The 16,218-nt window shown below is 47.1% G+C and overlaps 1 protein-coding gene across 2 annotated transcripts in view; it reads right to left on the bottom strand.

The window, feature by feature from the left end:
* Positions 1–16,218, bottom strand: part of l(3)76BDm (trafficking protein particle complex subunit 8 homolog l(3)76BDm) — a 142,955-nt gene that overhangs the window by 48,358 nt on the left and 78,379 nt on the right. The gene's annotated exons all lie outside the window — the stretch shown is intronic.

Here is a 16,218-nt window from a genome sequence, read left to right on the forward strand (position 1 = left end):
AGTATTTTCCTGGTCCTAATTTGTGCCCACTTGCTGTGTCCAAAGTATAAAACTAATGTAGAAATGACATTAAAGCTCCTAAACAAGGTAGAAATCTAACAAGCATCCAATTTTTTAGCAAGGAAAACAGGCAAGGGTTTATAATACATGTACTGCATGATGACAGCTGGTTTTCTGAAGTTAGATTTGCTACAGTAAATCCAAGTTATGCGAAACGCCATGAAGGTGGTTTTGGTATCACATCCAATTGCACTGCAGAGACAATTTTTGACCCAATTTTCTAAAAGAGAAGAAAATAAAAGGCGCATGCTAGAATTGGGTAAGTACTTTAGGTGTGCAAATATCACCTAATTGAATCAAACAGTGGATGTTTGAATAATTAAATTTTTTGAATATTCTATACTATTCGGAGTAGAGACCCGCGCAGTGCCATATATGTTGTGTGCATCGCGGAGCCCCTCGTGCTTTATCCCGCCCAAGCAAGCATTTTTGGTGCGAAAGGAGCACCAAGCATTGTGCAGACAGGCCGCCCCGGCTAGCCTCGGCTGATGCGGTAGCAGACTTGGTCACTGCGAGCGCTCCCCGACGTTGGCTTGACGTGAGGATCGTATACACAGCACCCGAACGCCTCAATTTGCGCTGCATTGGCCGGTTCTGCCTCGGCCAATACAAGGTTCGTGTGGGTCGACAGGATCGCTCAAAATGTTAACGCGACGCGGAGAGGTAACGGCAACCAAAGCAACGCATATTCAGTAAAGTGTGGAAGCATGTGCGAAGATCGGGCCAATTAGCTGCCGAAAGGCACGCAGCGCGTGTTGGATACGCGGCACCGAACTTCACACCACATCAACAGCCACCAAGCTAACCGTGCGCATGATCTTGAGACCCATTATTGATAAGCCGCCCATACGAACATGGTGGCGGCAAGCATACATTGTAAAAATGTTTACACCCTTAAAGGTGTTTTCTTGCCGCACGGGTAACATCCTTACCATTAGGGCCTTACAAAAATTGATAGAGGACGATCACAGAGCTAACTAGACGTGCGATGACAAAAGACGTAGTTGAAAACTATGTAATCATTCTGACAGTCTTGGGTGCACAGAAACATCCGACACGAGAATCTCAAAGGCATAGATATGAAACTCTCTTATATATTTCTGTGCGCCCAACGCTGTCAGAATGATTACATAGTTTTCAGCTACGTCGTTTGTCATTGCACTTCTAATTATATATATATAGCTTCATTGTCCTCTATAAATTTTTGTCATGCCCTAACTATAAAGGTGTTACCCGTGCAACAAGAAAACACCCTTAAGGGTGTAAACATTTTTACAGTGTACCGAGACAGCTTGCGGCCCATTACCACACCGCCCATCAGCGAACTCTCGTCACAGTCAGACCACCAGGCATTAGGCCTAATCGGCGTTGCTCCATCGGGTGTTGGAGACTAAAGTTACGGTTTCATGCCAAATCGACACTAATCTATTCACAGCAGCCACACGACCCTCGGAAAGCCGACAAACTGCCTCACAAACAGAAGTGATTGCACAGGATATAGTCGGATACAACTTTAGTCTGCAGTGAAGCCCGCCTATGCCCTCATAACCGCCAGCCACTGTTCCTCCGTGAGGCTGCAAATAGTTCGTACTTCAAACTTTCCCTGTTACCTAAATAAGGAAGTAACCATAAAAATAAGATTATAAGCACGTAATTTTTTTACGTTTTCACTCATCTATTATAGTGCAACTGTGAAAGCCTAATTCTTTACTGAACTGAAATAAACCACTTGGTTCGCCTCAACTATTTATTGTAAAATTTCCCTTCAGTTAGCAGTGAAGTTTCATGAGTAAAACGGGCTCAGCAATGAAATGAACTGTAATGTGGACTTTTGAAGAGGGAAATGCTCTGACTCCATACACTTTTGTCCATGTCTGTTGCACACCTCATTGCTTCCGCCGATGAAAAGACACTTCAAGAACAGCAGATGCTCCGGAGGTATCAAGTACGACGCCATCTTGAAAAGGTTGCCTGATGACGATTTTGTATGCTTCTGCGATTGGCTGGTGGAGTAACACAACCCTGTGCAGTCTGTGTGCCTTGGTTGTCAAGTGCTTTTTTTTTCAAGTTGTATCCTACTATAGCAACAAAGTTGTTCATGGCCGCCATCTTTGCAACACACTGTACGGCAGCCTTACTCCCAATGTAATTCGCATACACAGATCGTTATTTTTGTAGCTTCGAGCAACCAGTCGCTTGACTAGCTTGGCTAGCTTTGGATTTACATGGCAGACACAAAGGCATCACAACAGGTTGCGTGTATTTGCGCAGACGGCTGATAAAAGAGAGAGAGAGAGGAGGAGCATCTCACGAACATTACGAGAGCCTCCAGGTCTCATAATCTTTGACAGGTGGAAAATAACACTGACCATGACAATGAAATGGCGCAGACAGCACTTGCTTTTTACCGTCGGCTATGCATGGAGCGGTGATCGAGTCACATGATGTGCGGTCTTTTCATCTGTCGCTCAAATTCACCTACCTGCCGTAATGATGGGATAGCCTTTCTGTATTCTTGAGAAAATGTGGAAAGCAACACTTTCTATGCAATGAATAGAAGATTGCCACAAAACACAAGTCCACTATTAAACTGAGAACCTGATTCATATTCAGTACAACAAAACACCACTAATTCATCAGTATCTGAGGGAAAGAGCACTTGGTTCTATTAAACATAAATTTATTAGTAAAAAAAATTTTTCTAGACCTTTGTATACGAGAGCTGAGCTGTAATCACTGCTGGCATATAATTTGGTGTTCCCTTTAAAGGGGTCCTGAACCACTTTTAATCAAAGTCACGAAATGCATTTGAAGTTAAATTAAGACTATTTCAGAAATGCTTTGCCGCAAAAAGTTCTTCAATGCGTTCAGCAGAAGCGGAGTTATTGGCAATCACACACACTGTTTGGGGTGCTTCTGCTCCTTCTTCAAAGATTTGCGCTGTGAAGGCTACGGCAGAGTGGTGTGTGCCCACAATGCTCCACCTACTTAACCTCACTGCGGCATGCAGTTTAAATTTGATTTTGGATGTTCCCGTAGATGTACCATTTCCGATTTTGGTGCCTATGACACACCAAATGTGGTTGTCATCACCGATCCACAGTGCGCTCAACCAGTGGACTCATCACGGCATCGCACGGAAGCCGTGGATCTAGACTGCGTAGAAGACCACAGCTACATGCAACTGCAGCATTTGCTTAGTGTATGACAGGGCTAGAGTGCGCGCTCACGCTCATACGCTCCTGTCTGGCTATGCTACGTGGTGTGGACTAGCTTTGCCCTACACCAGCTTGACCGATGGCGTGACCAATGGCCTGACTGGCGGCTTGCAAGCATGCGTGTGGTTTGATCTCAAGTTTCACGTGGTCCGAGGCCAGTTGAGCATTCGAAACTAGTCAAAATTAGTGAGACGCGATGGCTACGATACCGATAAGCAGGGTGGCCAAAGTTTAATTCCTACGCAGCCAGTTGCGGCCGAGCGTGAGCAGACAATAGTTGACTTCTTTCAGAAGTATGTAATTATTATCAAAATTCAAACGCAGATTTTTGCTTACTTCAGCCTGTTTATTAAGCTGCGTCAATAAATATACACAGTAACAGTAGGAAGAAGTGACTGATCCAAACACTTTCCTTGATTGATGTCAGCTATTGGCCAATAGCAGCTGCCATATGGGAATCTGCTACATTATGAAATAAAGCGTCAAGAGTGAGGAGCAGGCTTCTGTTAAAAAGAGAGCATATTTTGGGAGCTTGGTTTAGCAGAGACAAGTAATACATGTTTCGACAGGTTCAGAACGGAGGGTCGACTGGTGGTGGCGCTCCCGTCGGGTGAGCAGGGGGCAATGACCCCCATGTGGAGGCCCGGTAAATGAGGCAAACTGGTTTACTGCGGAGGGGGACAACGAGTAGAGGGACGGTCATTAGAAGGGCTCCCCCCAAGAATGCCAGAGGCTTAGGTGTGAATCGCAGAAGGAATGAAGAGTTAATGCTCAAGATAGGCTGGTTTCACGTGGTCGCACAACACTGTCTTTTCTTTGCCGCGAATGTCAATCTTCAAGGCTTTTTCTGAAGGCAAAACCACGTGAAAGAGGCCCTCATAGGAAGAAGTCAATGGTGGCTTGATAGAGTCGCACCGCAGAAAGATGTGCATGGTTGTGTCCACTGTCGGGAAACTAACCACAGGCTGCCCACAGGCAATACAAGGGGGTGTAGGTCAGGCTGGTCGAGCCAGGAATGTAGCCTAAGTGCTGCACGGCTGCTGGTAGAGTGCCCTGTTGGGTGCCGAAAAACTGGCCTGGAACGAGGATTGCTGATCCATAGAGCATCTTGGCTGCACTGACTCCGAGGTCATCCTTGATTCTTGTTCACAGCCCCAGTAGTACTAGGAGTAGCCTTTCCACCCAGTGCTGTGTGTCGAGCGTGGCAGTCAATGATGCCTTCAGTTGTCGGTGGAGACGCTCGACCATGCCGCTGCTCTGTGGGTGGTAAGCCGTGGTGTTATGCAGGCGCGTGCTGAGCATTCTCACCAGGGCAGAAAAAAGCGAGCTTTGGAATTGTCGGCCTCGGTCAGTAGCTATTTGCAAAGGGTAACCGTACCACGACACCCACATAGCAACAAATGCTTCCGCTACTGTTTCGGCCATGATGTCTTGTAGAGGCCACCTTGAGTACCGGTCGACACAGGTGAAGAAGTACCCGAAACCTTGGCAGGGCGAAAGAGGCCCCACCAAGTCTAAATGGACGTGATTGAAATGGCTCTCTGGTGGTTGAAACGGCTGCACCGCTTAATGCGTGTGCCGGGTCACTTTCACGGCTTGACAGGCTTGGCAGCTTCTTGCCCAGCTTCGAACATCTTTGTTGATCCCTGGTTAGATGAAGCAGTCCGTCATAAGCCTCTATGTCGGTCTGATGCTGGGAAGGCTTAGCTCGTCCAGTGAATCGAATATTGGCTGCCAAAACTTATGGGGCACGAATGGGCGAGGAGCTGCCTGCGATGTGTTGCATGTGCCCAATGTTGTGTACGGAAGCGGCACCTCCAGAAGCTGGAGCGACGAACCTATTTGCCGCAATGGCGCAGCTTGGGGTCGTTTAGCTGGGTGGAAGCTAAAGCTTGGAAATCCACAGGGCCAGCAGGCACAGTGCCTATCCGTGACAGTGTGTTAGCTGCCTGATTTTTAGTCCCAGAGATGTGGCGGATGTCCGCAGAAAATTCGGAGATGAAGGAAAGTTGCCAAAACTCACGTTCTGAGTACGAGGAACTGTTGTTCTTGAAAACGAAGGTCAACAGCTTGTGATCCGGCAGAATGTAAAATCTACAGCCTTCCGAGAAAAAAACAGAAATGCATGACAGCGCAACAGATGCCCACCATCTCCCTCCCAAAGATGCTGTAGCAAGCTTCTGTAGGTTTCAGGAGCTTTGAGAAGAAGCCTAGTGGCCTCCAGTCTGTGCTGCCGTGCTGCTGCCAGTACTGCATCCACTGCCGTGGTTGATGAGTCTACCATAAGGTGAGTTAGGGCGTCGGGCAACGGATGAATCAGCAACGCTGCAGTAGCCAACTGCGTTTTGGCTTTCTGGAAGGTGTTTTCGTGCTCCAAGGACCAATGGAAGGTAAGGTGGTTTTTTGGAGTTACGACACAGCAGGTCGATAAGCGGCTGAAGAACTTGCGCACAGGATGGTATGAAGCACCTGTGAAAATTTATGAGCCCCAGAAACTCGCACAACTTCCAGAAGAAAGTTGGAGAGGAGAAGTCCTCAATTGTCTGCATCCGTGACTCCAGTGGCTTGATGCCTTGGGACGAAATGTGAGGCTGAGAAAATCCCGGGCTTTAATTCCGAAAATGCATTTCTGCCACTTTAGGACTAGGCTGTGTTCCTCCAGTCACTCGAATAGAAGACGAAGGTGCTCTGTTTTCTTCATCTGTTCGACTTGCAACGAGAATGTCGTCAAGGTAGGTGAAAATGAACGGGAGTCTGCGCATAATCTCGTCTATGAACCTTTGAAAAGTTTGCGCTGCATTCTTCAAACTGTAAGGCATACGGACAAACTCAAATAGGCCAAATGGAGTAGCGATTGCAGTCTTCAAAATTTCGCTGGGTTCAACGGGAATTTGGTGTTGTGCACTCATCAAATCAATCTTGCTGCATATTTTGGTTCCTGCAAGACAAGCGCCAAAGTCATGTATGTGGCGAAGGGAATACTGATCCGGAGTAGTGACGGATCAATATCAAAGCTCAGTAATCACTACAAGGCCATCAGTCACCACTGTCCTGCTTTGGATCCAGATGGAGAGGTGAAGACCAATTGCTGGAGGAAGGACGAATAACGCCGAGCTGAAGCATGCGTGTGAACTGACAGCAGGCGGCTTCCAACCTTTGTCCGGCGAGCCTCCATGGCTGAGCGGCGACAGGTGGGCCAGTGGTGGTGACATGATGCGTCACCTTGGATTTCATGGGCAGCGCACAGTTTTGGGGCTTCGTGAGTTGCGGGTACTCGGCAAGTACGTTGTTGTATGTTGAGACCAGCCGAAAGGTAAGGATGCCAGATGAGGCGAGGCTGGACTGCAGGCTAAGTAGATTGAGGGATGTGACATTATCCTTTAGGTGCTGATCGTGAGCACTCACATCTAGGTTGAAATGGCTGAGGGAGTCCGCTCCCAGCATGGCAAGCTGACGTTGGCGATCACAAACACCCGTCTGTGTAAGTACTGAAGTTCGATGTCTAGCGTTACTGACCAGAGCCTGTACGATGCAATGGCAGTGTGGTTCACTGCGTGGAGCGTGGGTGTGGACATGACAAGTTGGCAATCTGCGGCCATAGCAGGAACTATAGACAGCTTGGCTCTGGTGTCGACAAGGAGGCGGGTGCCATTGATATGGTCAACTACGAAGAATAGGCGTCTTGCGCGAGGGCCGATGTCGCATGCCGCCGTTAACGAATGGCCAGCACATTTCCCGTCCATCAACAGGGCTGGGTGAAGAGACTTGCTTGTTCGCAAAAGCAACGATCATAACAGCACAACTGCCACAGCGAGTCTCTAGGTGCACTGCGAGACTGTGAAGGCAAATGGTTGAGCTTGAGTTGGTCACCAGTGTTGTGACTTGTCTTTAGCTTCTCCTGTGCACTGGTAAGGCATTCGACTGTTTCCTCCAGGCGCAAGAGTCGGCCTCCTGGCTCTGAGACTCTCGCAGCAGCGATAGGTAGCTGTGCCACAGATGAGCAGTCACATATGCAGTCAGAAAGTGCAGCTAGCCGATTGAGACTCATCTCATCGGAACTCGTCCGCCAGCACCATGCGTGCGGACGGTGGGAGGCGCCGCAAAAACAGCTAGTGCAAAATTAGAAGCTGACTCTCGTTTGGGGAGTGGCCCACCCAGCAACTGATACAACCTGAGCAGGAGTTGTGATGGCCGTTCGTTGCAGAGTTTCTCAGAGAGCAGCTGTTGAAGCCTACTCTATTGCAATGGCTCGAAGCGCTGCAGGACCGCGCGTTTCACATAGTCGTATGCTGTGGCCGAAGGCGTACTCGCTAGGTCATCTATGGCATCGGTGATGTTGGAAGGTAGGTACGACGTGCAGGTACCTTGCTGTCTGTGAAGTGATGCGCCGGAGTTGAAAATAGGCCATTACTTGCATAAACCAAACTCGAGGATTCTTGTGCCAAAAGCTGGGAAGCTGAAGCTCTGCGGCGATGACAGGAGATGTAATCGTCGCCACTTCTGCATCAGCAGGAGCAGCGTCGTCCATAGCAGTGTTCGAAATTTTTAAAAACTTACATGTCCTGGGTCACCACTTGTTCGGAGCTCGGTTTAGCAGAGGCAAGTAATACACGTTTTGACAGGTTGAGAACGGAGAGTCAACTGGCTTTATTCAGGAGTAAAAGCAGGTTTGCAGAGTGGTTGTGGTGGCGCCTCGTCGGTCGAGCAGGGGGCAATGACGCCCATATAGAGGCACGGCAAATGAGGCAAACTGGTTTCTAGCGGTGGGGGACAACGAGTAGATGGACGGTCACTACATGTTTGAGAGAAAGGTGACTTCGCACTCGCGCGATCCATGTGCCATGCATGATTGCAAATTTTGGCAGAAATGTTCACAGCAGCGAATGCTATTCAGAGACTGTTTTTTCACCAAGCTCAAGAGGTGTTTCAGAGCCCTTTAATAGGTGTAGACCATACTGTATATCTTAATTTCTATGCATCTATGTTACTGATAGCATGCTACATTCTTGTTATGCAACACCAGGAGACTCCCGAGGATGTGCAGGACCGAATTTTTTTGCCCAAAATTATTAAACATTAAATTTTGTAAAAGATCTTCTGATATTCAAACCAATTTCGATTCGAAACCTAATATTCAGTAATCGCACACTCCTAGTAAATATCGTGATCAGATATTATGAGCTACGGTTATTGCTTGGAAAGCTTCCTAAGGAAGGCAGAAAATACCGTATTTACACGATTTTAAGTCGACCCCTTTTTTAAAATTTGAAAGTCTGAAGTTGGGGGGTCGACTTACAATCGAAACCAAAACATGGCCCCGCCAAAAAGAAAGCGATACCAACGAGAGCTACAACGTAGTTACAATTTTATGTTTGCTCTATGGTCCTACCCGTATCTTTTCGCTATCCCGCGTGTTTGTTTGCTTTTCGGAAGGGGTTTTCAACATTTTTGAGTCTTACAGTGCATGCAATACTCATGGGGGGTGTCGATAGTTGATGGAAGCGCCGCTGTTCCCATTTGCGTCGGCACCCTTAGAACGGCGGCGCTTGCGGGGAGTATCGGTAGTTCATGGAAGAGCAGACACCGTTCGCGGGTTTCTCTTTCTCTGTTTAAAAGCCTTAAAGGCATTGGCATTGGTTTGACCAACTTTTTGACGCGCTCCACTTGACTGCCGGCTACGTGCTACTTCTATGCTTCCCCAGTCATCATGAGTGCTGCAGGCCCACTAATCTTTCGGCACTCGTTCACAGCAGCGTTCAAGAGGGCTGCCATCCTTTACGCCGAAGAAACAAATCACTGCGCTGCGGGCCGCAATTTCGATGTTTCTAAACGGGTGGTGCGAGAGTGGCGACTGCAGCGAAGCGAAATTTTCACCCTGTGGCGGCAAGTGAGAAATTTCCCACGTGCCGAAGTCTGGACGCTTTCCGGAGCTGTAGGCTAAGCTTGCGGCAGCGTCGCTGAAATGCGTGATCGGTCCCTGCCAGTGAAGTGTGACGTGGTCATGAAACAAGCCCAGACCTTCGCCTTAATTTTAAGGTTCTGCTCCGCCGTGAGTACAAGTGGCTGGCGGCAGAAGACTGCGAAATTACGCCAACCGGACCTGTCGAAAGAGCCTCCCTGACGGCTGCGTGTGGTTGGGTGCATTTGCTGTTCTGCAAGGTGTCCTGGTGCGGTCGTTTGCCAAATTTGAAATTTCGCTGGACCACGACGCGCTGTGGGACCGCAGCAACGATGACGATGGCAGCACTAGTGAAGACGAGTAGTCCAGTGACCATGTCAGCTACTAATAAATTTTCGTTATCGAATGCGCCCTCGGTTTTTTTTTTTTTTTTTTCGGTCAAGCGATATGGGGGGGTCGACTTACATTCGAGTCGACTTACAATCGTGTAAATACGGTAGGCATTTTTGACAGGAGATGACGTGCGTTCAACGCATTGTCTAAGCTCTGCCAAGGCAGACGCTATTACTAAAGCGGTCGCTACTGGGGTCACCATAGAGATCAGGAGCATGCGTAGGGATTAGTCAAGTTCAAGTTAACCGGCGAAGGCCAATTTTGGGATCGAAATAACAAATGTTTGAGCCTACAGAAATGCGAATAATCCACTGATGACGGAGTAGTCGGCTCCAGTGTCTACAAGCGTGGTGACTTCGTGGCTATCGAGAAGCATGTCAAGGTCGGTGGTTCTTTGGCTTCCGTTGCAGTTAGGTCTTGGCGTCGGATCACGGCTGCATCGCGTTGACCTGTGGCTGGTATGTGGCATCGTCACGTCGTATTTCGTCAGCGTATTCTTGACTTTCAGGCTTCGTCAGGATGGCGGTGTGCTGTTGCTACCTCATCAAGCTAGATGTTGAAGTGTTGTCGTTGGCGGAGGATCTTCGGCATTTCGACGTGCAGCATCCACACCACGATTCGTTGCTGCTTTTAGTTCTCCATATATGGACTTGCGGACCGGCCTGGGGCTGGGCCAGTGTATGGTCGGCACTGCGGCGACAGGTGGCGGCCTGGCGACGGCGAACGGGACGGTCGTCAAGAACTCCACTGAGCGGCGATGTCATGAGGTCTCTCCCTTAACTGTGGACGCAGCGCACTGACGGCGAACCCTTTCAGTCCCAAGGCGCGGTATAGGCATCAGCGGTATACATGGCCAGCTTCTCTGCAATGGGAGCAGAGCAGGAGGTGGTTGGGGGTGCGCCAAATGTCTGTCTTCCTCGGGGCGTTTCGTTGGCCAACATCTGGGCGAGGTGGTGGCGGTGGCAGCGGCGGGCGACCACAACATATGTCATTGCTTACAACTGGGGCTGCGGTGATGGTGGTTGCACTTCGGTAACCGCAAGTGATCGCTGAAGCTCTACTTTGATGATGTCGGCGATTGCGGCAGCGACCTTGGAACGAGCTTCTGCAGTTCCTCACGAACGACCGATCTGATAATCTCTCACATGTCATCGCTGCCAAGCGCTTGAACGTCGGTGTAGTTTCTGCAGTTATATTGCCTTGTCCGCATATCGAGTGTCTTCTTAATGGTTGTGGCTTCGGAAACAAATTCAGCAACAGTCTTGGGAGGGTTGCGCATCAATCTGGCGAAGACCTCTTGTTTGACAATCCTCATCAAGAAGCGAACTTTTTTTCTCTTCTGGAATATCGGGTTTGGTGTGTCTGAACAGACGAGTCATCTCCTCAGTGAAAATTGTGATGTTCTCATAGGGCAATTGTTCTCATGCTTCTAGCATAGCTTCGGCCCTTGTGCACAATGCTCATAAAGGTCCGCAAGGAAGCTGCTACGAAACAGGTCCCATGTTGTCAGGGTCGACTCCTGGTTCTCAAACTACGTTTTGGCACCGTGTTCTAAGGTGAAGTATACATGCAGCAGCTTGTCATTGGAGTCCCAGTTGTTGAAAGTCACAATTCGTTCACAGGTCTCCAGCCAGGTTTCTGGGTCTTCAGCCAATGATCAAAGGAAGGTTGGGGGCTCCCAAAGTTGTTGCAGCCGGATGGGGGACGCTGGAGTAGCCATTCGGGTTGTTGATTTGGACTTGGTCTTCTTGGGTGTCTCAGGCAGAAGTCCGCATTCCGGGGCAGGCGCTTTTGCCTGAGGCTTGCTCAATGGTCCGGGACAATCACGGTGCTTTCTTCGAGGGTCCGGGCTTTGATCACGGCTAGTCGGGGGACGTACGGTACATGAACACAAAGCACCTCCACCAGATGTCATGTGGTAGTGACGGTCAAGAACGCAGTAGCAAAACTTAATGGCGAAACTATTGGTAGAGCCTGTGCCCAGAATATCAGCCTACACTCAAAACACAACCATAGCGACGAACACCGCCCGCGATCGCTGAAAATCTGATCTGCCAGTCAAGCGCGTTGGTTTTTATACATGAGTCATTGAAGGTTCCAGAGTAATCGTTAGTGCCTGCGTGTCTTCCAGAAAGTTCTACACAATTCGTGTTGCATGTGCAATCAGATGACACAAGCCTCTGTGACAACAGACAGCAGATAGAACCATCAATACTATTTGAGAAACTTCCAATACATGCGGGCGCATCCCGCGCTGAGCAATAACATTTGCTAGACAGTGAAAAGCGGTCACCTGAAAAAGATTAACATGTACACATGTCAACATCATCGACGTGGCATGAAACCGTATCATTCATCGCCAACTCCCAAATTCATCAAAATGAATTGTTTTCTCATTCAAATTTGCTTTTTTCAATTGCCCAATTATTGGAACAATTCTTTGTCCGCTTTTTGTGTACAAAAATTGACTGGCGAGTGTACTTCTTTACATAAAAGGTCAAATTTCAATATAATGATATTTCAATATAACGAAGCAAATTGCCAATTTTACCTCCATCATTATATCGAGGTTTAACTGTATTACATCGCTACGCGCCACAGAAAAAGCTACAATTTCAAACCGAATGCCGTTTGCCCTTCTCCTCGCGGGCGCTGTACTCCCAGCTGGAGAGTTGACATATATCGCGCAAGTGCGCCTACATACATCCCACTGCTGTGATGTGGCTCGTAGTGACATATGACTTCGAGAATTATTCAAGGCAACATCTGTTATTTGTGTAATCTCTTGCTTCAATAGATGAATTAAAGTTTAGATAAATAATGAAACACACAACTGAACGTCTGCATGTTCTTGTGGTACTTCGCACTGCCGCAAGAGAGATGTACTTCTGTTTTGTCTGCTTGTTCCTACGTCGTGCAGTCGCACGTGCAGACAACGAAAGTACGTCATTTTCTACCGTGTTACAGCAAGCGATCATGCTCTATGAACTGCTTCTGTCTGCCTCAGTATTCTCGTAGCACTGACTTATACCGCTAGTCAGGTGTTCTCGTGCATAGTGCACAAAATTGTGTGCTGCGCGAAACAAGGCAAACGTAACAGCTTGCGCATGACGCCGTCAGCAAAAGTGCACCGTGCAGCAAAAAAGCGAGGAAAAAACAAAATGAAGGCGGGGCCCATGACGTATGTGTCACGCGATCCTCAAGCTGTAGTATGGCAGAATGCAGGGAAGGAATTTCCCTTGCGGTGGCTAGACAGGGCAAGTGGAGAGAGAGTCTCCCTTGGCAGTGGCCCTCGCCTCCTGAAATCATGGGTTTGCGGTACTGAAATATTTCTATCTCGGCTATTAAGGAACAAATTTGAAAAATTCTTGTGACAGAACGCTTCTCAGAGGGCGCGCAACAACTTCCAGCCTATGACTGAAATTTGCTATGTGGCCTGGTGAGGGGCCCTTTAAACACCTAAACAAATAGAATGAGAATGTTAATGTCTACAGCGATTCAAATTCGTGTCCTCGAATACCTCACACACCCAGTACTGCATGCACTTTCTTTTTAAAGCAAGGAAACCAAGAGTATTCAGGGGCTTTACCCCGTTCAGACCCTCTCTCCTCATCTCCCATTCTCTATATGCGTTAATGTGCCGTTATTGTGAGTCTGTGTATATGCATGTTCATGGATAGGAGTGGGGAAGGATTGCTTAGGACTATAGGAAAGCTGATGGGGTTCCCCAAGGCCAGAAAGTTTGAGAATCCCTACTATAGAGTAACAGACTTTCAGTGAGTCAATGTTTCTTAAATTCTGGCACAGTTGAATGAGTCTAATTTATTGTTACTACAATTTAGGGTAGACTAATTAAGGAGGAGTAGAAAGCCCTGACATCAAAAAACTGATGCCCATGACCTTTCAAGCAGGAAATTTGAAAGCAGTGAAGTACCACATTTTTAGGCCATGTTGTTCGGCTCACTTTTAAGGTACCAGAGGAGAAGCATACATTAACAATTATGATGGATAACATTTTGTGACAACCCTCTGTTTCATTTTATACTTCTCAGCACACAGTGTGATAATAGCTCTCCCACATTGAACAGCACGACAATCGACTACAGTGCCACCAAGACAGAAGACACTTGCATGGAGATTTGCATGCGACAGAACGCTGACACACATGGCATGTGCATAACAGCCTTCAATATAATTTCTTACTTATCTTACTTTAATCTATTTGGTGACACTATATGTCAGTTTTGAAGTAAGGTCTCCGGTTTCAACAATGACTTCTCTTAGATAAAATAAGAACTGCTTGTAGAGTAATGCATGCAGTATGACAGGCAGGTACGATCACATGTGTGTGAACATTCTGACTTTAAGCACAATATGGTAGTTCCAAAAACAGGGTGTCTACCAAGTTGATATTTCCAAATTGCCTGAGTTTTCAAGGTTTTCCCTGAGTGCCTTTGCAAAATTCCCTGAAAGACACAGAACTTTGTTTTACGTCAAGACAGGCTGACACCATGTCACCCAATGCTGTCACTCTGTAGTAAGCACGCTAAAAATTTTTTTTAAGAGACGACTTAATCCAGTTTGAATAGTAAAAAGTAGCGTTTATTTCATTCAAAAAGAAATCAAAAGGGAGGGGTTAGTAAAATGCAGAGCGAATATATTTGAAAAGAATGGTAAAACTCATTGCAAATTGAGTCGAACATTCTCAAATACGAATAAAAAGGATATGCATACAGAAACAAATGTTTTCGAATATCCCCTTCAGTCACAAATTATGATTGACTGTCGATGCATGTGTGAAACATAAGGGGTGCTTGAGACTCCAATGAAAGCAAATCAAGGTGGTAGAATGACTCTGAGCATTTTATGAGTCATTATAATTACTGAGTAACTAAATATTTGAATATTGCAAAGTCAGTCATGCTACGTTTCTTTATAAAAAGAATTAAATCCCCTGCTCAAATTACATTTGCAAGTTATTCATTGGCCTCAAGCATGTCAAGAAAGAAAAAAAAATATATTTGAAGGTTGCTACTGACATGCCCCACGCCAAGTGTCACGTAGAACATGGTAATGCCTTCACTAACACGGTACTCTCTAACGATACATATCACTCAAAAGCAAAATGGAAGTAATTTAGGTTATCAGAATGTTCAATTTGCCCTAAGCTTAATGTTTGTGCTCTATTCCTTGCTAGCACCGCACAGAAATGGCAAAAATAGGTCGCATCCACAAATGTGGACACCATGGCTGAAGGGGATATGAGCTATGTTTATCAACTGATTGCAAGCTCATTGGTATGAAGCCCGAACTTTGTCACCAAGTGAGATTCTCTCTCAACAGTTGGTGTGTCAACCTCAACTGTCCTGACATGCTCTCAGCCTGCGCACAACACCTCATTGTTGCATTTCACTGCTTTAAAGAGTTTATCTTGGTTTGCATGAGGGACACTTGCATCTCAGCATCAGCCAACAATTTGTTTTTTGAGCGCAAGCTCTTGAAAGAAGCGGCAGCATGCGTCCTTTCCCATTCATTCCTCAGTGCGTAGGTCCTTTCTGTTCTCATCCTCCTTCCACCGTGTGTTCGCCCCACGTACTATTTGTAGCATCCTCTTGGTTAGTTGTACAGTCAACGTCAGATTTTTCACGCTCCCTAGGGGCCACGAAAACGTCTGTGAAATCGGGCAGTTCAAAAATATGAATCTATGTCTTTTACTGCCGTTAAGGGCTCAAATTGCCACAAGCACATCCAAAAAGGCCTGCCAGTACACTTATTAGGCATATCGGTGCTTGCACTCTGACGGGAGATGGCGGGTGGACGCATGTATAATTAAGGAATAGATCCTGTGTGCAGTGACAATTGCTCCTTCCCACATTTGTTATGCTTCACCGCAATACTTTCGCGTAAGCTTCGCCGCGTAACATTTCTGTATAGAGGCGAAGCTCACATTCGGGAATCGGCATTATGCAACGTGCGGTGCTTTCCGAGCTTCAAAGCTAATCGCAAGGGCCCCAAAGACGGAGTCGGTGCCATTGCTTACAGCGGCGAATGCTTTCAATGAAAAACACGGCGCTGAACGGCAAGAAGCTTAATAGCGAACATTGAAGCAGCTAGGCCTAGCGTTTACCCCAGCGGCGAGGTAATCAAAACAGCGGCTGTGGTGGCTTTAATGCCATTTTGGACCTGCGGTCACGGCAAAAAGTCTGAAAAATTGGACGGCGAAGGGTTCTTGCGTCCAAAATTTCAGACATTTTTATACATTGACTCTGTGGGGTACATGTTGGTGCCGCAAAGCCGTCCGAATGATCGGGCGTCCGGAAAGTCGGTCGTTGACTGTACACTGGCGATGCCACCAGTCGACGACACGGCGTCAAAAGACGATTTGTTACGATCCCTCTCTGTTATGTGAGCCAACATTACCACGACTTTCCTTCCCTTTCAATAAAGTTACAGCTAATTTTGCCTGACTGAAGCACAAATTCCCCGAGTTTTTTCTGAGTATTTTCAGACTATTCAAAATCCCTGAGAATTACTGGTTTTCCCAGTTGGTAGACACCCTGCAAAAATTAGCAGTTGCCATAATGTCACGATATGTTTGTATAACTCACTGTTAAAACATGACATATGCTAATTTATGTTTAACTGAAA

This window comes from Dermacentor variabilis, chromosome 1, assembly GCF_050947875.1.
Source record: "Dermacentor variabilis isolate Ectoservices chromosome 1, ASM5094787v1, whole genome shotgun sequence".
NCBI lineage: Eukaryota > Metazoa > Arthropoda > Arachnida > Ixodida > Ixodidae > Dermacentor > Dermacentor variabilis.